This window comes from Phascolarctos cinereus, unplaced genomic scaffold (assembly GCF_003287225.1).
Source record: "Phascolarctos cinereus isolate Bilbo 61053 unplaced genomic scaffold, phaCin_HiC Scaffold_8;HRSCAF=390, whole genome shotgun sequence".
In the NCBI taxonomy this organism is placed as follows: Eukaryota; Metazoa; Chordata; class Mammalia; order Diprotodontia; family Phascolarctidae; genus Phascolarctos; species Phascolarctos cinereus.
Genome location: NW_027556291.1, coordinates 74,493,189 through 74,504,605, shown reverse-complemented (window position 1 = coordinate 74,504,605; position 11,417 = coordinate 74,493,189). Strand labels below are relative to the sequence as shown.

General features: G+C 48.2%; 1 long non-coding RNA gene across 1 annotated transcript; it reads left to right on the top strand.

Annotated features, from left to right (window-relative positions):
- The first annotated feature begins 4,662 nt into the window (after window positions 1–4,662).
- On the top strand, window positions 4,663–10,862 carry LOC144455075 (uncharacterized). Its single transcript, XR_013483732.1, has 2 exons — window positions 4,663–5,668; window positions 10,229–10,862. It is a non-coding gene; the product is annotated as an uncharacterized LOC144455075 (long non-coding RNA).
- Window positions 10,863–11,417: the final 555 nt, after the last annotated feature.

Below are 11,417 nucleotides of genomic sequence, written 5' to 3'. Positions count from 1 at the left end.
GGGCACCACAGTGCAGGCCTAGAGTCCGAAAGACCGGAGTTCCAATCTGATCTCAAATACTAGCTGTGTGACCCTGGGTAAGTCACTTCACCCTATTAACTTGAGTTTCCTCATCTTTAAAATGAGCAGAGGCAGCTAGGTGGTGCAGTGGTTAGAGCTCCAGCCTTAGAGTCAGGAGGACCTGAGTTCAAATCTGGCTTCAGACACTTGACACTTGACACTTAACCAGCTGTGTAACCCTGGACAAGTCACTTAACCCCATTGCCTCACCAAAAAAAAAAAGAGAAGGAAATGGCAAACCACCCTAGTATCTATGCCAAGAAAACCCCAAACAGTCACATTAGACTCCGGTACTAGACAACCAAAAAGGCTTTGCATAGAAGGTGAGCCTTAAAGAAAGCCAGAAAGGGCACTAGTTAGAGTGGAGGAGGGGTGTGGGAGAAGCAGAAAAAAGTGTCCAGAGCCAAGAGATGAAGTGTCTTGTTTCTGAACAGCCAGGAGACCAGAGTATAGGGAGTAAGGTGTAAGAAGATTGGAAAGGTAGGAGGGAGCTAAATTATGAAGGGCTTTGAGTGCCAAACACTGCATTTTGCATTTGCTCCTGGAGATGATAGGGAGCCACTGGAGTTTATTGACTGGGGTGGAGGGGGTGGGGGGATGACATGATCAGACCTGCATTTTAGAAAAATCACTTTGGTGGCCTAATGGTGGATGGATTAGAATGGAATGGGGAAAGACTGGAGGCAGGCAGCCCCCCACCCCCAATGGCTATTGCTATTCTCCAGATGTGAGGTGATAAGGCCTACACCAGAGTGGTGGCAGTGTCAGAGGAGAGATGGGGACATATTCTAGAAGTGTAGAGATGACATCAACAGGCCTTGGCACCGTATTGGATCTGGAGGTGAGAGATAGTGAGGAATCCAGGATGCCTCCTAGGTTGTAAGCCTGAGGGATGAGGAGGATGGTGTTGTTCTGAACAGTAATAGGGAAGGTGGGGGGAGGGGGCTTGAGGGGAAGATAATGGATTCTGTTTTGACATGTTGAGTTTCAGATGTCTACTGGACGTCCAGTTTGAGATATCTGAGAGGTAGTTGGAGATGGGAGATTGGAGTCAGGAAAGGTAGATGGGAGAATCATTAGAGAGATGGTAATTAAATCCATGGGAGCTAATGGGATCATTAAGTGAAACAGTGTAGAGGGAGAAGAGAAGGGACCCCTACTATGTCTTCTCCAGACTCAACACAGCCTGGCACTATTCTTATGGCGCAGCCCCTAATCTTGTGGCTTGACTGTTACATGTGTAGGAGAGGCTATGTGCCCATAAGGGCTAGAGAGTTGACTCCTGAGTCAGGAAGAACTAGAAACACTTGCTGTGTGGCCTTGGGCCTAGATGGTCCCAAGCACGGATGGGGAAGGTCTGTAGTCCCATGGTGATCCTGATGCCAATGCTCTACAGGACCCTCAAGGGGTTTTTCTGAATTCTCAGTTGGGCTTTGATAGCTTCCAATGTCCTCTCACCATGGAGGAAGACAGCCTCTGATTATGTAGGGGGTTGGGGGGACTACGCAGACACACACCCACACAGCCCCTCCCACCTGTCATAGGCGCAGTGGGTCCTTGTGCTGACTGTGGTATCTGCCTGGTCCCCAATGAGCCAGTGGAAGTCTGGGTGACTCCACAGGCGGATGCCCAGCCAGGCCTCTGGAGGCACAAATGTGCAGCCTGCGTTGAGGTCACCGAGCAGCATGACATCCTGGTAGGGAGAGGAGCATGAAGGATGGTGATGGAGTCAGGAGACTTGGCTTGGAGTCTTGGCTACACCAATTCATTTATGGGATGAATTTGGCCAAGTTCTTTGACCTCTCTAGACCTAGTTCCTGTAAATTAGGCCCAATGATTGCTGACTAAGGAAGAGGACTATTAGGCAGGCTCCAAAATGGTGATGGCCAATAGGAAGAACCTGGGAGGCATGTACACATTTCGGGGATGTGTGTGTGATGGGTAGGCCTGGAGGTGATTGAAGTATGGTGGGGGACTCCCCAAAAGGGGTGAGACTGACAAGGGATCTAGGGGACTGCTGTGACCTAAACCTAGATGGTAAGCCTGGGGCCTAGATTCCTGGGGAGGTGGGATCTCCTTGCCCTATTACCTCCACATTCCAATGCTGTTTCACATCCTGGACAACTCTGTAGAGTTGATCAATCTCTCGAGGTGCATCTCGGGGGCAGGCATGGTGAGATATGAGCACCAAATTGCAGATGTCTGGAAGAAAGGGCAGAAATTAGGAGAGGAGTTTCTGTGCTGCCCCGCTCCTCTTCAAACAAGCTTTCTGGGTGACTCACCCTTTATCACCCTAGCCAACAGCACAAGCACCCTCCCTTTTTCCTGATTCTGGCCTGCCTCCTCCAGGAAACCTGTCTTTCTTCCTCTCATCCATATTTTCCAGTTCTCTCATTTCTGCCAAAGACCCCGAACCACCAGGGCCTCCTTCCCATGGCAGGCAAGGGCTCTGCCACCTCCAGTCCCTGAGAGACTCTTTTGCTGTTTCCCATTAGCTCCTGCCCTACACAGATACCCATTGTGACTTGCCTTTCTCTTTTTTTTTTTAAAGGCAATTGGGGTTAAGTGACTTGCCCAGGGTCACACAGCTAGTTAAGTGTCAAGTGTTTGGTTTGAGGTGCATTTGAACTGAGGTCCTCCTGACTTCAGGGCCAGTGCTCTAAAACTTCGTCACCTAGCTGCCCCCTTGCCTTTCTCTTATTGATAATAAGGCTGAGTGGCCATAAAGGAAAGATCACTGGATTTGGAATCTGAGCACTTGCCTTTCAATCCTGCCTCTGCCACCTATGCCTCCATTTCTTCATCTGTAAAATGGGGGAGAGGGAGAGGGGAGGTTTCTTCCAACTCTAGATCCCTATTCCTGTGTTCTTATGTGTGATTTTGTCACCCCCTTGGGCCTCACTTTCTCCTTCTGTAAATGAAGTGGTTGGACCTTTGAAGTCTTCACAGCTCTAAATCTATAACCCTATGACACACTTCAGGGAGTTTGCCCTGATTAATTCTATGCCTTTGGTCCTATCTGCTCCCATCTCTTCCATTCATTCTCATTTTCAGTGTCTTTTTTTTTTTAAGGCAATTGGGGTTTAGGGACTTGCCCAGGGTCACACAACTTTAAGTGTCAAGTGTTTGGTCTGAGGCCGGATTTGAACTCAGGTCCTCCTGACTTCAGGGCCGGTGCTCTATCCACTGCACCACCTAGTTGCCCCCAGTGTCTCTCTTTGTAATAGTTTCTACCAACACGCTTGTCTTTCCAATCCTAACATAGTCAGTACCTTGACATCTTTAAATTGTTAGCTTCTCCCCTCCCCTGAAAAGTCATGATTTAAATAGAGCCAGTGGTGACACAGTTACTGAGTACCCTCCCTCATTCCACTCCTCAGGAGTCTGGTTTCTGACACTATTTTTTTTCCCGCTGCCTAAGTCTGATTGATATGTCATTTGGTCAGCAAACAGGCAATTTGCAGTCAGATATGGTGTGGGAACAAAGCCATATACATTTCCATATTTTAATAACCTTGAGCCACATTTCATATATTATCACTTCAGGGCTTCTCTACCTGGGACCCCAGAGATCTGTGGAGAGATTTCAAGGGGTCTGTGAACTTGGATGGGAAAAAAAAATACATTTTCTTTTCACTAATATCTAACTAAAATTAAAAATTAAAAGTGACTCCTTGGTGAACCAATTCAACTGTACATTGGTGTCCTCTCTTGAGTCCCTCACCCCCCTCTAATATCCCTAATTACACCCAGCCAAGCCTCAGCCTTGCCCTTGGATCATTCACACCATTCACCATTCATCACCTTCGCTCTTACACACATTGCTGAAAAAAAGATATGGAAAAACATATAACTGTTCTGAGTGGGTCCATTTACAAATTGATGTTACATAACTTCACCTGGGCCATCACTGCTGCTAGGCAATCCTATTTCACCTCCCTTATCAATCCATTCTCCCACTCTTCACTGTGGTTCTTCCAAACCTTCTCATCCCTCTTCAAACCTCCCATAACTCCCCTGATCTCCCCTACCCCAACTCTCTCAGCTGAGAACCCTGCCTCATATTGTACAGAAAAAAAATTGAGGCCAGGACAGCTAGGTGATGGAGTGGATAGAGGACCAGCCCTGGAGTCAGGAGGACCTGAGTTCAAAATCCAGTCTCAGACCAGACACTTGACACTTACTAGCTGTGTGACTCTGGGCAAGTCACTTAACCCCAATTACCTCGCCAAAAAAAAAAATTGAGGCCATTCACCAGAAACTCCCCTTCTCCCCTCTTCCTCATCTCATATCCCATAGGTGCCTTCTGCCACCATCTCCTCCTTTACCCCCTATCTCATGTGATGAAGTGTCCTTACTTCTTATCAAGGCCAGGCCTTCTACCTTTAAAAGCCCATCCTATTCTATCCCATTTCCTCCCAACAGATTGCCCCCTTTACCATCCCCATTCTTTCACATATTTTCAATTTTTCCCTATCTGCTGGCTCATTCCCTACTGCCAACAAACATGCCCATACCTCTCCAATCCTGGAAAAAAAAACTTATTTAATCCTTCCATCCTTTTTTCTTTTTTTTTGGTGGGTTTTGGGGGGGTTTGGGGTTTTTTTTTTACCAGGCAATTGGGGTTAAGTGATTTGCCCAGGGTCACACAGCTAGTACATCTTCTGTGTTGTGTATCTGAGACCGGATCTGAACTCAGGTCCTCCTGATTTCAAGGCCGAAGCTCTATCCACTGCACCACCTAGCTGCCCCTTGATCCTTCCATCCTTACTTTCATCCCATATTTCTTCTGCCTTTCGTAGCTGAACTTGAAAAGGCCATCTACAATAGGTGGCTTCATTTTTCTCTCACTCTTAACCCCTTACAATATAGCTTCTGACCTCATCATTCCACTGAAACCACTCTCTCCAAAGTTACCAGTGATCTCTTGGTTGCCAAATCCAATGGTCTTTTCTCCATCCTTGGTCTCCTTGACCTCTCTGCACCTTGGACACTGCTAATCACTCTCTCCTCCTTGATACTCTCTTTTCTCTAGGTTCTCAGGACCCTACTCTTTCCTGGTTCTCCTTCTACATCTCTGATTGCTCCTTCTCTCTCAGCTTTGCTGCATCCTCCTCCAGATCCTGCCCTTTAACTATAGGTGTCCCTCAAGGTTCTGTCTTGGGCCTTCTCCTCCCTCTATACTATTTCACTTGCTGATCTCACTAGGTCCCACGGATTTCATTACCATCTCTGTCGATGATTCTCACAACTATCTTTCCTGCCTCAAACTCTCTGCTGACCTCCAATCTCCCATCTCCAACTGGATATCCAGTAGACATCTTAAATTTAACATGTGTACAGCTGAATTCATTATTTCCCCCTAAAACTCTCCCTGCTTCCTATCTTCCCTATTGTGGTTTTCCCTTCATTCTCGAAGAGCACTATGACATTTGGGTAATGATGACATGACTTGCAATTGACTTTGATTTGAGTGAGGGAGGTCTGTGCAAAGTCACCAACCTAACTTTCTCCTCCAGAACCATCTGGATCCAGTGGTCAGATATCAATCAGGATGACTGAAGATGTCCCAGGATGCAGTGGGAGACCTTGATCCTTTTAAGCTAAGGTATTTTCAGGTTCTCACTTTGAGTGAGGCAATGCCCATTCAGTGAATAGGCTTCTTTAAGAAGTGAGTCGGGAGCTAGGTGGCACAGTGGATAGAGCACCGGCCCTGGATTCGGGAGGACCTGAGTTCAAATGTGGCCTCAGACACATAACACTTACTAGCTGTGTGACCCTGGGCAAGTCACTTAACCCCATTGCCTAGCCAAAAAAAAAAAAGTGAGTCAAGGGATGGCCCCTTTAATCAAAGAAAAAAAATTAGACTGGGAGGGGAAGACCCTCAGGGTTGCTGGCCAAAAGAGAAACAGTTACTATTTACATTCATTCTGAGCCAGGAGGGCCCAAAAACTAACCATTAAGTGGTGCTTGGGCAGGGACCTGTTTTTGTCCAATCCATGAGATCCAAAGTGAACTGGGTGTAAGGCTTGATCTTTGAGAAAGAAAACTAGCCAGTAAACCCCAAGTTAACTAGGTAGCTTTTGGCCATCAAAATTGACCTTCCTTTGGGCAGAACACCCTCAGGTAAGGGGAGAAGAGAGGAAGAGCAGAGTTACCCAAGTGGAACTGGCCAGCTGGGTTCCCATTCAGGCAGCTTGGACTACTCATAGGTTGTGGTTTGTTCTTCGTTGTCAAAGTGGACCAAGACATCAAGGAGATAGAAGGTACCACACCCTAGGAATCATCCTGCAGTCTTCACTCTCACCCTTCATATCCATGCTGTTGCCAAAGCCTGTGGACTTCACCTCTACAACATCTCCCCAATATATCCCCTTCTCTCCTCTGACACTGCCCCCACCCTGGTACAGGCCCTCATCACCTCATGCCTGGACTATTGCAGTAGCTGCAGGTGGGTCTGCCTGCCTCTCCCATACTCCAGTCCATCCTCCATTGAGCCACTAAAGTAACTTGGCTAAAATATATGTCCTGTCATGTTATTCCCCTATTCAGTAAACTCCAGTGGCTTCCTATTTCCTCCATGAGCCAATATAAAATGCTCTGTCTGGCATTCAAAGCCCTTCATAATCTAGCCTCCCCCTACCTCTCCAGTCTCCATATACGTTATTCCCTCACATGTATTTTTCAATCCAGTGACACTGGCCTTCTGGCTGGTCCATGAACATAACACTCTACCTCTTGGCTCCAGGCATTTTCTCTGGCTGTCTCCCATGCCTGGAACACTCTCCCTCCTCAGCTCTGACTACTACTATTCTTGGCTTCCTTTAAGTCCCAACTAAAATCCCACCCTCTACAGGAAGTTTTCCCCAATCCCTCTTAATTCCAGTGCCTTCCCTCTGTTAATTATCTCCTATTCAGGGGCAGCTAGGTGGTGCAGTGGATAGAGCACCAGCCCTGAAGTCAGGAGGACCTGAGTTCAAATCCAGCCTCAGACCAAAACAGTTGACACTTACTAGCTGTGTGACCCTGGGCAAGTCACTTAACCCCAATTGCCTTAAAAAAAAAAACCTCCTATTTATCTAGCGTATATCTCATTTATTCATAGTTGTTCGCTCATCTCCACCATTAGATTGTAAGCTCCCTGAGAGCAGGGACTGTCTTTTGCCTCCTTTTGCATCCCCAGTACTTGGCACATAGTAGGTGTTTCATGATTCTGAGGGCCATTGGCTTCACCAGACTGACTGCCAAAGGGATCCATTACACAAAAAATGTTGAACAAGCTCCACCCTAGATCCATACTGAATTCAGGTCAGTGAGGGTTTCCTTTTTGCCTGAAGATTCTGCCTTGGTAGAACACCAATAAATAGGATCTTCTGTACAGGTAAAGGAGATTAATAAAGGTCCCTACCACTTTATAGAGAGTGCTCTTGCCAAGGTTATAAATACGCTCTTAGTTGCTACATTTTCTTCTCAGTCCTCAACCTCTTGGCCCTTTCTGGAGCCTTTGGGGCCCCCTGTCTCCCCTTTCTTGGTTTTTGCCTCCTCCCATCCCCTAGAGGAAGGTTGCCTTCAAAGTTCTGGCCAGGAGCGCACTTGCGTGCACACTCTCTCCCTCTCTCCCTCTTCCCACTCTTTCCCTTAGTGATCTCATCTCTTCCCAGGACTTTAATTGTCATTTTTACTCAGATGAATCTCAGATATCTAGCCCCAGTTCCAATCTCCCCCCTGAAACATAAAGCCCCAGTCCAGAATCACCTGTTGCTTCCAGGACCTATCTACCTGGAGATATTACTGGCAGGGCCACTAACTGAATTATCAGGCCCCAACTTTTTACCTGAAGGGCCTCCTGCCTGGGTTCTCTGCCTCTAGCTCCTCCCCTCTTCCACCCCATCTACCCCCTAGTCAGTCACTCAATGTGCAGATATGATGACATCACTGCCTTGTTCAGAGCATCACTGCAGAAGAAAACACGATCCTCCTCCCTACCCCCACCGCCAGCTTTCCATTACAGACCTCCAGGGGTCTACCTCTGGCTGCCTTCCCCAATTATTTCAGTGACTTCCTCTGGTGTTCTCCATATCCCAGCCAGTCTGAGCTACAGCACTAACTGCTCTTCCCCTGCAATAGGCCTGGCTCATGCCTCAAATGATCTCCTTCCACATCCCTGCACGGTGAAATCTCCCTTCTAGTCCTGGTACAGATTCCACTTGCTCCAAAATACCTTCCCTGAGTCCCCTCTCCCTTGAGAACCCCTGCCCCTCAAGCTAGAAGCATTCCCTCCTCCATCTCCCAGCCCTCTCTGTTTGACCTTTTCTGGGAAATCCTTATTTTTGATCTAGACCCATGATTTCAGCCTTGTAGGTAATTTTTGATGTGACAATGCCCTCCACTAATGCTAGCTGACAACTGACTCATAGGTTTTTGGTTCAGAAATATCTCTAGAAGAGAACCTTAGAAGTCCTCTAGTTCAATCCCATCACTTTCCAAGGGAGGAAACCGTGGGCCAGAAAGGAGTGGAATGATTTGCCTAAGGCCATACTGGTGGCAAGTGGCTGAATCCCAAACTGAGCTCTTTCTACCAAGCTGTGATGTCAAGGGATTGCCCAGGCCTTAGAGTTCTACAAGGTCAAGTGACTTGTCCAAGGTCACAGAGATTGGCTGAGTAAGAGACTAGTCTTGACCTCAACTCTTTCTGCCTCTTGGGCTGGCCCCCGGGCATTATACCAGTTGCCCTTTGGCACATTCGAACTTTTATTGAAACTGGAGGGCATGGATTGTCCTTTCTCCTCTTACTCTCCCTGTGCCTCGCCCACCTTCTCCCCTGACCTCCCCTCAGGTTTTGCTCTCATTTTCCACTTTGTATATCACATCCTCCTCTTCAACCAAGACGAGCTATTTGTCTGGGGTAGGGAAATAGGAGGCTGGGATTCTTCAGTCAAGCAAAATTCCTGGAGAAATGGTTAGACTCCTTAGCATCTGAGCTTGGCCTTGGGGGGGATGGGGGCATAGGGCTGGAGTAGGAGCCCAGAAGGTACCCCATCACATCATCACATTTCTCTAATGACTTTTGAGGTTACAAAATGCTTTCCATATATTACCATGGTTGAACTTCTCAGTGACTCGGGGAGGGGCATATTATCCTTTTTTCATAGTTGGGGAAACTAAGGCTCTGAGAGGTTGCCTGACTTGCCCAGAGTCCCACAGCTAATAAATGTCTGAGATATTATAGTGGGAATTTTTTCAGGACTGGACTAGATGGTCTCTGAGTCTACCCCCTAGTGAACTCCTCTGTCCACTCACCATGCCAGGCTGCCTTTTCAGAATTCTAGACAATGGATAATATAAACTGGGATGGGGCAGGGTGGGGGTCAGGTGGGAGGAAGAGTGGGTAGGTACCTGAATTTGGGCAGCAGAAACGGGCAACAAAGGGTCCCCGAAGGAAAGATTCTGCCTGACCTGGCTCAGCCTCTGGTACTTGGTATGAGTCCATGATGGAAACCACATCTGCTCTGAAGGGAAGGCAAACTTGGGAGAGGGGGCTCCAAGTTCAGTGAACCCCTCCAGTGTTGCCCCCCCCTTTAATTTCCCAGCCAGAAACAGGGAGGGCTCTGGTACCTGTAGACAAAGACATTCTGCTCCTTGTAGCTTCCCAGGCCCAGGCGCCGACTTTCTAGGGCCTCATATCGGTGGCCAGGGTCAGCCCTGTTCTGGGACATCAGGGTTTTGACCAAGCATCCTCATCCCTGGGCATAGTCCCCATACTATTCCCTTCCTTCCAAACCTCCTCTCTGTTCCCAGTCCCCTTCCCCTCTGTTGGGGTCAGGTAGGGCTCTGCCCAAGCATGCACACACACACACACACACACACACACACACACGCATGCACACACCCCCCATTTGATCCCCCAGATATTGTTCAGCTCTGCTCCCTGGCCCCCTCCCCCTCCCATCTGCTAGGATCCTCCTGGCCTCTTTCATGAGCTTCAGGCAACCTCTTGGAGAAACAAGAGTATGTTAGAGGTAGTAGTGACCTCAGAGGTCACCTGGATCAACCATCTCATTTGACAGCGGAGGACACTGAGGCCCAGAGAGAGGAAGGGACTTGCTTGAGGTCACACAAAGACAGGATTCAAATTCAGGTCCCATGTCTTCATTCCACCATCCCACAGCCCTGCACCTGTTGAGTTCCTGGAGGAGAAGTGACATGGCTGTGCCTTTGCTATCACGGACCTCCTGTACCAGACAGATGTCACATCGGGAAAGAACCTGTATCCGGGGAAGAGGAGATGGGGTATGGGGAGGTCTTGGGGAGCTCCTGGGGGGTAGTGCCCTCAGGGAGCCCCCCATTTAAGGGGAAAATATGTAATACCAGCCATGAAGAGAAAGGTTTCCTTTTCCCCCTTCTGGGAATGCTGGGGATGCTCCAGAGGATGACTATGTGTGTGTAAGGGTGAGGGAGAGCAGATGATCTAAGAAGGGAGCCTGGGGGGAGGGGCAGCGTGTGTGAAAGAATGAGTAGTGGAGGGCAGGACTGGCTTGTTAAGGGGATTGCCCACCCCCACCTGCCTCTGTACTGAGCTGGATCCAAAACTCCTTTCACTATGGAAATCACTAATTGGCTGGAAGGTGAGATCTTGGGAGAGTTGCCTGAGGCTCAAGTGAAGTGACTTGCCCAGGGTCACACAGCTGGTAAGAGTCAGAGGCTGACCTTGAACCCAGGTCTTACTGACTCCAAGGCTCTGTATTCACTATACCTGAGGTCTCCTGTGGGCTGTATATTGACAGTTTTAAAATGTGATACTATCTGTGTTTTATTGTCTTTTTATTTATGTAACACTCCCGGCCTTCCAGGGGCATCATTTGTCACATTGGGCTTTGGATCTTGGGTTACATTCGTTTTGTTAAATATTTCCCAATCCCATTTTGATCTGGTTCGGGTGGTACTTGGGTGTGTTGGGAGCCACATGCCGCTGGCCTCTGCACTACAGTCTGATGCCTTGTCCCAAGACTTGTCTGGGTCATCAGCCCCTGGGGTAGTCAGTCTGGGGAAGCCTTTGGGCTTCTGCTCAAAAGTATGTTTTTAAATTGCAAAGAAAACCAATTATACTGAAATACATTCATCAAAATATTTTTTTTTAAATGAGTTCAGGGGCCCCAGGCTAAGGACCCCACCATAAGGCCCTGTTGGCGAATGGACATCTTCCTTTTGGAGAGTCCAAAGAAGCACTTCAGTGAAATGGGGCCAGCAGGGGTAGCGGCAGGAAGGTCAGCAGCACCAGAAGGAAGGGACTCAAGTCCAGCCTGACTGAATTCCCAGCGGTCCTGAGTTGCCTTTGGGACCAAGGCAGCCAATTACTC